Source organism: Herpailurus yagouaroundi, unplaced genomic scaffold (genome assembly GCF_014898765.1).
Source record: "Herpailurus yagouaroundi ecotype Mexico unplaced genomic scaffold, PumYag 100, whole genome shotgun sequence".
Classification (NCBI taxonomy): Eukaryota; Metazoa; Chordata; class Mammalia; order Carnivora; family Felidae; genus Herpailurus; species Herpailurus yagouaroundi.
Window position 1 is genome coordinate 51045903 of NW_024412391.1, and position 11601 is coordinate 51057503.

Genomic DNA, 11601 nt, shown 5'->3' on the forward strand with positions numbered 1-11601 from the left:
ACCGCGAGATCGTGACCTGGCTGAAGTCGGACGCTTAACCGACTGCGCCACCCAGGCGCCCCTTTAATGTTTATTTTTGAGAGAGAGTGCATGCACATGGATGGGAGGGGCAGAGAGGGGAGGGGGGGAACAGAGGACCCAAAGCAGGCTCTGATTGGACAGCAGCCAGTCTGATGTGGGGCTTGAACTCATGAACCAGGAGATCATGACCTGAGCCGACACTGGACACTCAACCAAGTGAGCCACTCAGATACTCCTAGATTTTATTTTCTTATTACAAAGTAAGTAGTCATCACTTAAGACTAAGAGTGGAATATGAGGTATTGAAAGTTTGAGCAAAAAAGGAAAAGAATGGATAGTCATCTAGGAGTGTGAGAATACAAAGGGATAGGAAATTAATTCCTGTGATTCATTAAAGATCTTGTTGAGTTTAGTAATCATAAAGTTATTGTGTAACAATTGTCTTTTTTCCAGTCATACTCAACTACTTGAGAGGATTCATTGAATTAACAGAGTTAATTTAAAACAAACTTTAAATGTTCAATAGTTGAAAATATTGACCACAATTTTATTTTTTGGATTTACCATCATTAGAAAGTGGTATATGTATGAAATGTTCTTGATGAACATCAATTTCATCTTAATAAAATGTTCTTAGTCATTATTGCAGTTTTATACTCTAAATTCTTTAGTCTATACATAGATTTAAGTAAGTTGATTTAAATTGTTTCAGTATATAGTAAGTCTTTAAATCAGGGGTTGGCAATTTTTTCAGTAAAGGGTTAGACAGTAGATATTTCAGGCTTTGTAAACCATGTGGTCTTTGTTACAGTTAGCAATCCGTAAGAGTTACTCAACTCAGCTACTATAGCCTAAAGCAGCCATAGACAACAAGCAAAAAAATGGGTGTGGCTAGGCTGGTCAGAGTAGTTAAAATTAACAACTCAGGTAACAATAGATGCTGTAAGGAATGTGGAGAAACAGGAACCCTCTTGCACTATTGGTGGGAATGCAAACTAGTGCAGCCATCTGGAAAACCGTGTGGAGTTTCCTCAAAAAATTAAAAATGGAACTACCCTACAACCCAGCAATAGCACTACTAGGAATTTATCCAAAGGATACAGGAATGCTGATTCACAGGGGTATATGTACTCCAATGTTTATAGCAGTGTTTCCAACACTAGCCAAATTATGGAAAGAGCCTAAATGTCCATCAACTGATGAATGGATAAAGAAGATGGGGTTTATATATACAATGGAATACTACTTGGCAATGAGAAAGAATTAAATCCTGCCATTTTTAGCAACATGGATGGATCTGGAGGGTATTATGCTAAGTGAAATAAGTCAGCCAGAGAAAGGCAGATACCATATGTTTTCACTCGTATCTGGAACTTGAGAAACTTACCAGGAGACCATGGGGGAAGGGAAGGGGGAAAATAGTTACAAACAGAGAGCGAGGGAGGCAAACCATAAGAGACTCTTAAATACAGAGAACAAACTGAAGGTTGATGGGGGGTGGGGGAGAAGGGAAAGTGGGTGATGGGCATTGAGGAGGGCACTTGTTGGGATGTGTACTGGGTGTCATATGTAAGTGATGAATCATGGGACTCTACCCCCAAAACCAAGAGAACACTGTACATGCTGTATGTTAGCCAATTTGACAATGAATTATATTAAAAAAATAAAATGGAAGAGCCTGGGTGGTGCAGTTGGTTAAACATCTGCCTCTTGATCTCAGCTCAGGTCATGATCTCACAGTGTGTGGGTTTGAACCCCACATCGGGCTCTGTGCTGATGGTACAGAGCCTGCTTGGGAATGTGTCTCTCATTCTCTCTGCTCCTCCCCAGTTTATGCTCTCTCTCTTTCAGAATAAATAAATAAATGTAAAAAAATGGGTGTGGTTAGGTTCTATTAAAGCTCTATTGACAAAAACAGGTGGCAGACAAAAATTACCGGCCTTAGGTTCCCAATCTCTGTTTTAAACTATAACGTGTTTAAATACTCTGTGAAAGTTGCTGGGCATGTATTAAATAACTGTTAATGTAATATTTAGATAAATATAAAATTCGTGTAAGCATCTACAAGTGTGCCCAGAATGAACTAACTTACTTAGAACATTCTCTTTCAATGGAACATATAGTAAGAATCCTTGGTACTCAAGTAGTAGTCTACAGATCAGCAACATCAGGATCACCTGGGAACTTGTTAAATGTATTTTATTTATTTATTTATTTTTATTTCCATAGTAGTTGTTATGTACTTTTTAAAGTTAATTAATTAATTAATTTTTGTTTCCACATTTTTATTTAAACTCTATTTAACATATAGTGTAATATTGGTTTCAGGAGTCGAATTTAGTGATACATCACTTACATATAACACCCAGTGCTCATTGTAACAAGTGCTCTCCTTAATGCCCATCACTCATTTAGCTTATCTCCCACCCACCTCCCCTCCAGCAACCCTCAGTTTGTTGTCTATAGTTAAGAGTCTCTTATGGTTTGCCTCCTTCTCTTTTTTTTCCTTCCCCCATGTCCCTCTGTTTTGTTTCTTAAATTCCACATGAGTGAAATCAAATCATTTTTGTCTTTCTCTGACTGACTTGTTTTGCTTAGCATAATATCCTCTAGCTCCATCTATGTTGTTGCAAATGGCATGATTTCATTGTTTTTAATGGCTGAGTAATATTCCATTGTGTGTGTATGTATGTGTATATATACACATACATACACACCACATTTTTATCCATTCATCAGTCAATGGACATTTGGTCTCTTTCCATAATTTGACTACTGTTGATAATGCTGCTATAAATATCAGGGTGCATGTGTCCCTTCAAATTTGTATTTTTGTATCCTGAGTAAATACCTAGTTGTGTCATTACTGGGTCATAGGGCAGTTCTATTTTTAACTTTTTGTGGAACTTCTATACAGTTCTCCAGAGTGACCGCATCAGCTTGCATTCCTACCAATAGTGTAAGAGGATTCCCCTTTCTCTGCATCCTCACCAATATTTGTTGTTTCCTGTGTTAATTTTAGCCATTCTGACAGGTATGAGGTGATATCTCATTATAGTTTTGGTTTGTACTTCCCTGAAGGTGAGTGATGTTGAGCATCTTTTCAGGTGTCTTCTTTGGAAAAATGTCTATTCATATCTTCTGCCCATTTCTTTTTTAAAAATATTTATTTATTTATTTATTTATTTTTGAGAGGGGAGAAGGGGCAGAGAGAGAAGGAGACAGAGAATCTCAAGCAGGCTCCATGCTACTAGTGCAGAGCCTGATGCTGGGTTCTAACTCACAAAGCATAAGATCATGACTTGAACTCAAATCAAGAGTCAGAGGCTCAACTGATTGAGCCACCCAGGTGCTCCATCTTCTGCCCATTTCTTAACTTGATTATTTGTTTTTTGGGGGTTGAGTTTGATAAGCTCGTTATAGATTTTAGATACTAACTCTATCAGATATAGCATTTGCAAATATCTTCTCCCATTTCATAGGCTGCTTTTTTGTTTGTTGATTGTTTCTTTTGCTGAGCAGAAGCCTTTTATCATACTGGCACAAAAACAGACACATAGATCAATGGGACAGAATAGAAAGCCCAGAAACGGACCCACAACTATATGGTAAACTAATTTTTGACAAAGCAGGAGAGAATATCCAATGGAAAAAAGACAGTCTCTTCAACAAATGATGCTGGGAAAATCGGAAAGCAAAATGCAGAAAAATGAAAGTGAACCACTTTCTTACCATACACAAAAATAAGTTCAAAATGGATAGAAGACCTAAATATGAAAGGAAACCATGAAAATCCTAGAGGAGAACACTGGCAGTATTGACATCGGCCCTAGCAACTTCTTACTACACACGTTTCTGGAAGCAAGGGAAACAAGTAAAAATGAACTACGGGAACTTCGTCAAGATAAAAACTTGTGCACAAGAAAGGAAACAACCAAGAAAACTAAAAGGTAACCTACAGAATGGGAGAGGATATTTGCAAATGACACATCTGATAAAGGGTTAATGTCCAAACTCTATAAAGAACTTATCAAACTCAATACCCAAAAAACAAATAATTCAGTTAAGAATTGGGCAAAGTCTGCATTTTAAAAGGAGCACTATGTGTTTTATATTCACATTAAAGTTTGAGAAGCATTAGTTTAGAAGTTAATAGTAGGATTTTCAACGTGTGCAATCAAGTAACCTATAGCAAATATAATAAGGAGAACAAAAACCAAAATAACATGAGGCAAAAAGGGAGAAAAAAGAAGTAGAGAAAGAGAAAAGGAAAAAGTCCTTTTTTCCCCATGAAAAGTCCATCAAATGATAAATGGACAAATAAAACACATATATCCATACAATGGAATATTATTCAGCTATGGATGAATGTTGAAAATATTATGCCTAGTGAAACAAGCCAGTCACAAAAGGCCACCTATTTTATGAGTCCATTCATATAAAGTTTTCAGCCTAGGCAAATCCACAGAGACAGGAAGTAGACTGATGGTTGCCAGGGCCTGGGAAGAGGGGAGAATGGGGAAATGGGAACTAACTGCTAATAGTCACAGGGTTTCTTTCTGGGGCGATGAACATGTACTGGCATTAGACAGTGGTGATGGGTGGACAACTCTGTGAATATACTAAAAAACACCGAATTGTACACTTTAAAATGGTGACTTGGAACTATTTTCAAAACTTAAAAGTTCAAACAATTAGCAAACAAAGGCAGCATAATGAAAGGCTTCCATCCACATCAATCTTGTGGCAACTGGATTTAAAAGAGTTCTAGAATCTTGATAAGAAGGGATGAGCAGTCACTGCAGCTTATGCAGAACTAAATAAAGTAATTATCAATAGTCAGAATGAGTTTTTATTTAGACTTGACGTGCCTTTGATTGGAAAGACAAAAAGTGCAGAGAAATGCTGTTCTGGTTTACCCGAAGTAACCTACCTCAGTTTACATGGTCAGGAAGTTTAGCTAGCAACTGCTAAGGAGAGAGACAGAAAGGGTGGGGTGGCGGAGAGAGCAGGGAGGGAAGGAGGAGGGGAGAGAGAGAAGAGAGAGAAACAGAAAAAGAGAGGGAGAGAACTTTTCCAAGTTTGGTATGTTACACTGGATGTAATTTGAGTACCTTCCTGTGTTAACTACACCCTAGAACTGTACCCCAACCCCACACCCCGTAGCCACAGACAGCCTTCAGGTTTTTCCTCCCTGTCTTCAAAACAGTCGTAGGCCCAACCACATAATCTGAATTGGAAGATCTGGGTTGTTTGTATGTGTTCCAAAAGGAATCCCAACTGTTTGAGTGTTTCACATAGTTGAGAGTCAGTAATAACGCAAACCGGGTGATGACTGAGTGAGTCACACTGGGGAAAACACACACTGAGGCTGAACTCAACTACAATTTGCAGATGTGCTTTCATACCCACCCACAAAAATCTCCATTTATTTATTTACAGTCTCTTATCTGTAACTTAGTACCCGTTCACTTACATCCACAATTTACCAAGCCCAAAGTTTCCCAGTTGAAAACTAACTCTCAAATGTTGCTGAAAATTTAAGCAAAGTGTTCACTGTTTGAAAAATATAAGCAGGACATCAATTCACTAGATGCAAATTTCTAGCAAGCTGTGATTTTAAGGACTTCGAGGATCATTTTTCTGCTTAAGTCGCTGGCATCAAATTAATCTATTTATGTGACATCTTGTTTATTTCTTATTCCTGCACCCATAGTAATATATCAGCAGTATAAACGTCAATCATTTTCACAAGTGAAACCTAACATCTTAAAGAATTCCATTTCAGGGGCGCCTGGGTGGCGCAGTCGGTTAAGCGTCCGACTTCAGCCAGGTCACGATCTCGGGGTCCGTGAGTTCGAGCCCCGCATCAGGCTCTGGGCTGATGGCTCAGAGCCTGGAGCCTGTTTCCGATTCTGTGTCTCCCTCTCTCTCTGCTCCTCCCCCGTTCATGCTCTGTCTCTCTCTGTCCCAAAAATAAATAAACGTTGAAAAAAAAAAATTAAAAAAAAAAAAAAAAGAATTCCATTTCAGATTAACTCAAAAATATGATTAACTCATTCTGTGCTACAGTGAACATAGGATGAGCAATAATTATTTAGAAATAAATAGATTATAATCTGTTAGGGAAATTTTGATAAAGTCTCTTTCAATCACAAGGGGCTTATCATGTCCTACAGCTTTAGAAGGAAAACTTGCACTGTGTCTTTATATACCCTTTTCTAGGACTAGTTTTCATGTCAGTGAAGCAGAAAATGATGTTATCATCTCCATGGAAGAGAGGAAGAATAAATATTAAAGCTTAGAATATGAATCTAATGGAGGATGGCAAATAGATTTCACCATTTGAGCCTATTTAAAAGATTAATGGTGGCTGCCTGGAGCTCAGAGTCAAGGAAGATTCTGAGGCTGTATCCAAGTTCCTTAGCTCATTATGTATGTCTGCCATGGGCCTCAGAAGTGGGGAGCAGGTAGAATCCCTCTATGGTATCAAATGCTCTGGCTGTAATTTTCAGTCCTTAATACCTAATTCCTCTCTACCTCAGTTAGACCACCAGAAATTATCTTCTTAGAAAGCCATACTGATCCTGGGTGACAGCTTAGCCCTCAGTTAAAATGATCTTATGAAAAGGGAGAGAATTTTCTTTTTTTTTAAATATGAAATTTATCATCAAATAAGGGAGAGAATTTTCTTTTTTTTTTTTAATATATGAAATTTATTGTCAAATTGGTTTCCATACAACACCCAGTGCTCATCCCAAAAGGTGCCCTCCTCAATACCCATCACCTCCCCTCCCCTCCTTCCCACCCCCCATCAACCCTCAGTTTGTTCTCAGTTTTTAACAGTCTCTTATGCTTTGGCTCTCTAAGGGAGAGAATTTTCAAGAAACCTAGCAATCATCAAAATGAAAATCTCTTGATCGGTAAATCAAGTGATCAATAAATAAAAGTTTAAAACTTATGCATCTGAAAGACAGGTGAGTCATCCAGAGAATACTTCCCAGGGAAGTTAATGTGGTTAGTGTAGGTATGCATGGCAATGAATCTGAATGCAAGTCCTTAGAAGAAACAGCAGTTATGCCCTCCATCTTTATTTACATGTTCTCCCTTCTCTAATTTTTCCGATGATTTCAAAATTTTCAACATCACTTTTTTGCTTTTTCTGCTCATTTTCTCGTAAAGTTGTCCATTTCTGTTAAGGCTTTTTTTATCATCTTTCCAGCAAATCAAAATATTTGACATGGAAAAATAATCAATCAAAGCTACATTTTGGGATACATAATATACAGACATACATTCTTGGTTGTCTGAATAGTGTTATATAGCTGTGGTCACTAAATAACTTAAAATATACATTTTTTTTGTTTTACTTGTACAGCATTTGCAATTTTAGTCATTAAATGAGCTTTGCAGGTGTGCAAATACCCTGTTAATCCTGCTGTTTTTTCAAAGACTGCTAGCCACATCAACCAATACTTTGGAAGACCGGCAAAATGGAGAAGGTTTTTCAAAGCCCAACAATAAATTAGTAAGATGACTTATAAAACAAGTGGAACTTTGTTGAGTTAAAAAATAAGACCACCTGAAGTTTTATTTATTTATTTTTTAGCCATCAAGGATTGGATTGTTAAATGCAAAACCAGGTACGACCATTCTTGTCTGTCGTTTGCTTTTCTTCTCATGTAAACATTATTTTCTTGATACAGTGAGAAATAAAAAAAGCACTTAACCTGTACTTCTCATTACAAAAAAATAACAGAGTGCTTTGGTGAGGTTTAGTCTGGGATATCTCTTTTAAGGAACACTTTGTGCAGGAGAGAGAAACCATCTTTACATCTTTAGAGTGTCATGTCGCTTTTAGGAAATGCTAATAAAATGGTTTAGATGATAAGCAGTAACGAGTAAAAAACACACCCACCTTTTCAGTGTTGTTTAAATGGCCTTTCCACACTGTGTTCTGGGTGATCACACACAGTTTTGCAATTACTTTGCTCTTTTCCGTTTCTACAAAAGTAATTTGATATGTAATTCCCATTGTAGAGTCAGTCTGAGCTATGAACTTCTAAAATGTGTCAGTAACAGAAGTCAGGCTTTGTATGACCTTGTTGCAGCCAAGAATTCAGGTTAGAGTTTGGACCCAAATTCTGGAAGTTATGTTGGGGAATAATTCAGTCAAGTCTACACCAGGAAGTTAGGAAACGCCTCTAATACTGCGATGTCATGAAAAGGACTCGAAAAAAATAGCAAGCTCCCAAGTATGATGGCCACCCCATTGGCGCTAGGACTTCAATTGTTTCAAAATAATCCCACACGTATTAGTTCTTATGAATTTACAGTAATTGACTCACTATGAATTTGGTAACCCGTTGTATAAACAATTCTCAAAAGAGAGTATGAACTTAACGCTAAGAAGCATATATAGGCATCTTAAACATCCTTTGATGATCAGCTTAAGAGAATAGTGTTTATTTTTTTGCTACATGTGAAAGTTCATTCTCAGTATCAAGTTTATTTTGTCCGCTAACTTTGTTAACCTTTCCAATTTCTTCAGTATTTGGTGTCCTTTCACAAAGAGCTGTTAGCATAGAACAGTTGCATCAGGGTTAAAGGTCAGAGCCATTACCGTGTTAACCTGAAGCATATATGCTGTTCCTTGAGCTCACAATATGTTTTTGATTATTTCTTAAAAATAAAAAAATGCCAACAAATGTGTATAGCAATGTATACAGCATCTATGAAACCTATCATCTACTAGATTTTTGACAAAACATGTGCAATATGTTTATTTGCAAAGTCACTAAGAAGACCAGAAAAATGCTGTTTCATTTAAAAAAAAGTAATTTTTGATGAATTGACTTTAAAATAGCTGAATGTGTGATAAAATTTAAGCCATTTGAACTTTTTCAAAAAATAGTTTATTTCTTTTGATCTTCTAAAATAATATTTATAGGATAGCCTGCTTAATGAGGGAAACAATATCCATTTTTATTGAAATCATACTATCATAATGGATAACTAACTGAGAGATATTTTCCTGTAAAGATTTACTGCTAATCCCTTAGTTGAAATTCATTTTACTCAAGAGACATTCAACCCATCACTTAGAAACAGTATTTGCAGACTTCACCAGGGTAACAGCTCTAATCCTTAAGGTAATCATCTTTCACCCTCCTCTCCAGTTCTTTCTCCTTTTAAGTTCTCACTGGTCTTTTTAAAAAAACAGAAACTAGAAGACAGCTATTATTCTCCTCCATGGGATAGTCTACTCCATTCAGGCAAGTAATATCGTTTTCTGTTTACCCTCATCTAAAACAAGTGCACAGGGTCACCGTCTTCACGCTGATGTTTTCCCAGAAGGAAAAAAAAAAAAAAGGGAGGAGGAGGAGGAGGAGGAAGAGGAAGACTATGTCAGGAGACAGCCAGCCAGATCACTAAGTATAAGAACCTAAGAAGTAAACTCCATTTGCCTTTTCTGTTTTTGCGTTTGATATCCATAGGGGAGGAGAAAGAGAAAATGAGGAAGAAGAGGAGGAAAAATGAGAAGGAAAAAGAGGATGGAAAAATCTATATTCTTATATGAGAATTCACATCTTGAATTAGTCTGAATATCTTCTTTTACTTCTGTTAATATTTACTGAAAACATTCCAAAGTGTATCATGATTAGCAATAAGGCAATTCACTTACTTTCGTTTAATTCCAGCTTCTTCCAATGTAATTTCAGGTCAAAGACACACTAGTACATAACGAGTGGATTACATGCAGGGTGCCTGGGTGGCTCAGTCTGTTAAGTGCCTGACTTCGGCTGAGGTCATGATCTCACAGTTCGTGGGTTCGAGGCCCGCATCAGGATCTGTGCTGACAGCTCAGAGCCTGAAGCCTGCTTTGGATTCTGTGTCTCCCTCTCTGCTCCTCGCCTGCTTGTGCTCTGTTTCTCTCTGAAGAATAAATAAACATTAAAAAAAAAAAAAAAAGAATGGATTACATGCTTTCACATAGCGTTGTAGAAAACAGGAGGACTCGGGGCACCTGGGTGGCGCAGTCGGTTAAGCGTCCGACTTCAGCCAGGTCACGATCTCGCTGTCCGTGAGTTCGAGCCCCGCGTCAGGCTCTGGGCTGATGGCTCAGAGCCTGGAGCCTGTGTCCGATTCTGTGTCTCCCTCTCTCTCTGCCCCTCCCCCGTTCATGCTCTGTCTCTCTCTGTCCCAAAAATAAATAAACGTTGAAAAAAAAAATTAAAAAAAAAAAAAAAGAAAACAGGAGGACTACATACAGATTTTGTATGCTTGTTTGAGTCAAAGGAACATTTGTTGAGTAAATTAAGGGGATTTCAGAATTCTAGAGCAGGAATGAGATCTTCCATAGGATTCTGAAACTATTTACTTCCTTTATTATTTTTTTTAAATTATCTACCCACATTCATCATTGGCATTGGCTGAAGAAATTCAAGGCATTCACAGGCATGACCAATAATACGTAATTGACTAAAATTATAATACTTGCAATTTGGTAATGAATATCAGCCTTTCTCCAAATAAGTAGACAATGTCTGCTGTTAAAAAACCTTTTAGATAATATAAAGGTAAAATTTTTATTCTAAATCTGTTAAGTTCTGGAAGTTATTTAAACCACCACTTTCAAAAATACAAACTTAGTCCATATAAATTTAGGAAAAAATTCTCCTAGCACCAGGAAAATTACTTTCAAACTGATCCAATGTGATACAATAAGAATTAATCTACATTGTAGATCGACCATATGTTTCCATTACCATTCCAATTACCATTGCTTTTTCCTATGTGCTTTTATTTTAATCTACCCATGGTTCTAAAATAGAAACATCTAAATCCCTATTACCATTGCTTTTTCCTATGTGCTTTTATTTTAATCTACCCATGGTTCTAAGATAGAAACATCTAAATCCCTGGCCCTCCCCTTTGCCAGTCAGGCACCAAGTTCTTTGAACTCTATCTTCTAAAACTGTCTCATTATTTTAATTTTAACATTTGTATATGCTTTGTATGTTAGTTTACATTGCATAAAGTGTGCCCCCAGAATCTTTTCAATGTTTAGATCTTTAAAAAATTCTGATAATGGGGTGCCTGGGTGGCTCAGTCAGTTGAGCATCTGACTCTTGATTTCAGCTCACGTCTTGATCTCATGGTTCAGGAGATTGAGCCCTACATTGGGCTCTGTGCTGACAGCATGAAGCTTGTTTGGGATTCTCTCTCTCCCTCTCCTTCTCTCTCTATCCCTCCCTCTGTCTCTCAAAAATAAATAAATAAAACTTAAAAAAAAATTCTGATCAGGTTTTCCTCTGTCCTGCTTACTATCACCAGTGCAAATTTTTCAGAAACTGAACAATGCTGTCAGTCACCTGCGTAAAGATCTTGATACGCCTGTAACACCCATAAGGGGCAGTTCACATTCCCTAGTTTCACAAGCAAGGCCCTCGATGATAAAGCCAGGGCTTGTCTTTTCAGTCTCACTTCTGTACATTCACCCTTTGTTCTTTAACCACACCAAACTATGTTCTTTAACCACTTTCTCATGAATCTTCCAACAGAATCCCAAACATTACT

The 11601-nt window shown here is 37.4% G+C and overlaps 1 long non-coding RNA gene across 1 annotated transcript in view; it reads right to left on the reverse strand.

Moving 5' to 3' along the window:
• Positions 1–9792, reverse strand: part of LOC121028101 (uncharacterized) — a 55879-nt gene extending 46087 nt beyond the window's left edge. The window contains exons 1-2 of the long non-coding RNA XR_005789070.1: positions 9707–9792; positions 7940–8025 (exon numbers count right to left, since the gene is read on the reverse strand). This is a non-coding gene — a long non-coding RNA (uncharacterized LOC121028101). The remainder of the gene's footprint in view (positions 1–7939; positions 8026–9706) is intronic.
• Positions 9793–11601: the final 1809 nt, after the last annotated feature.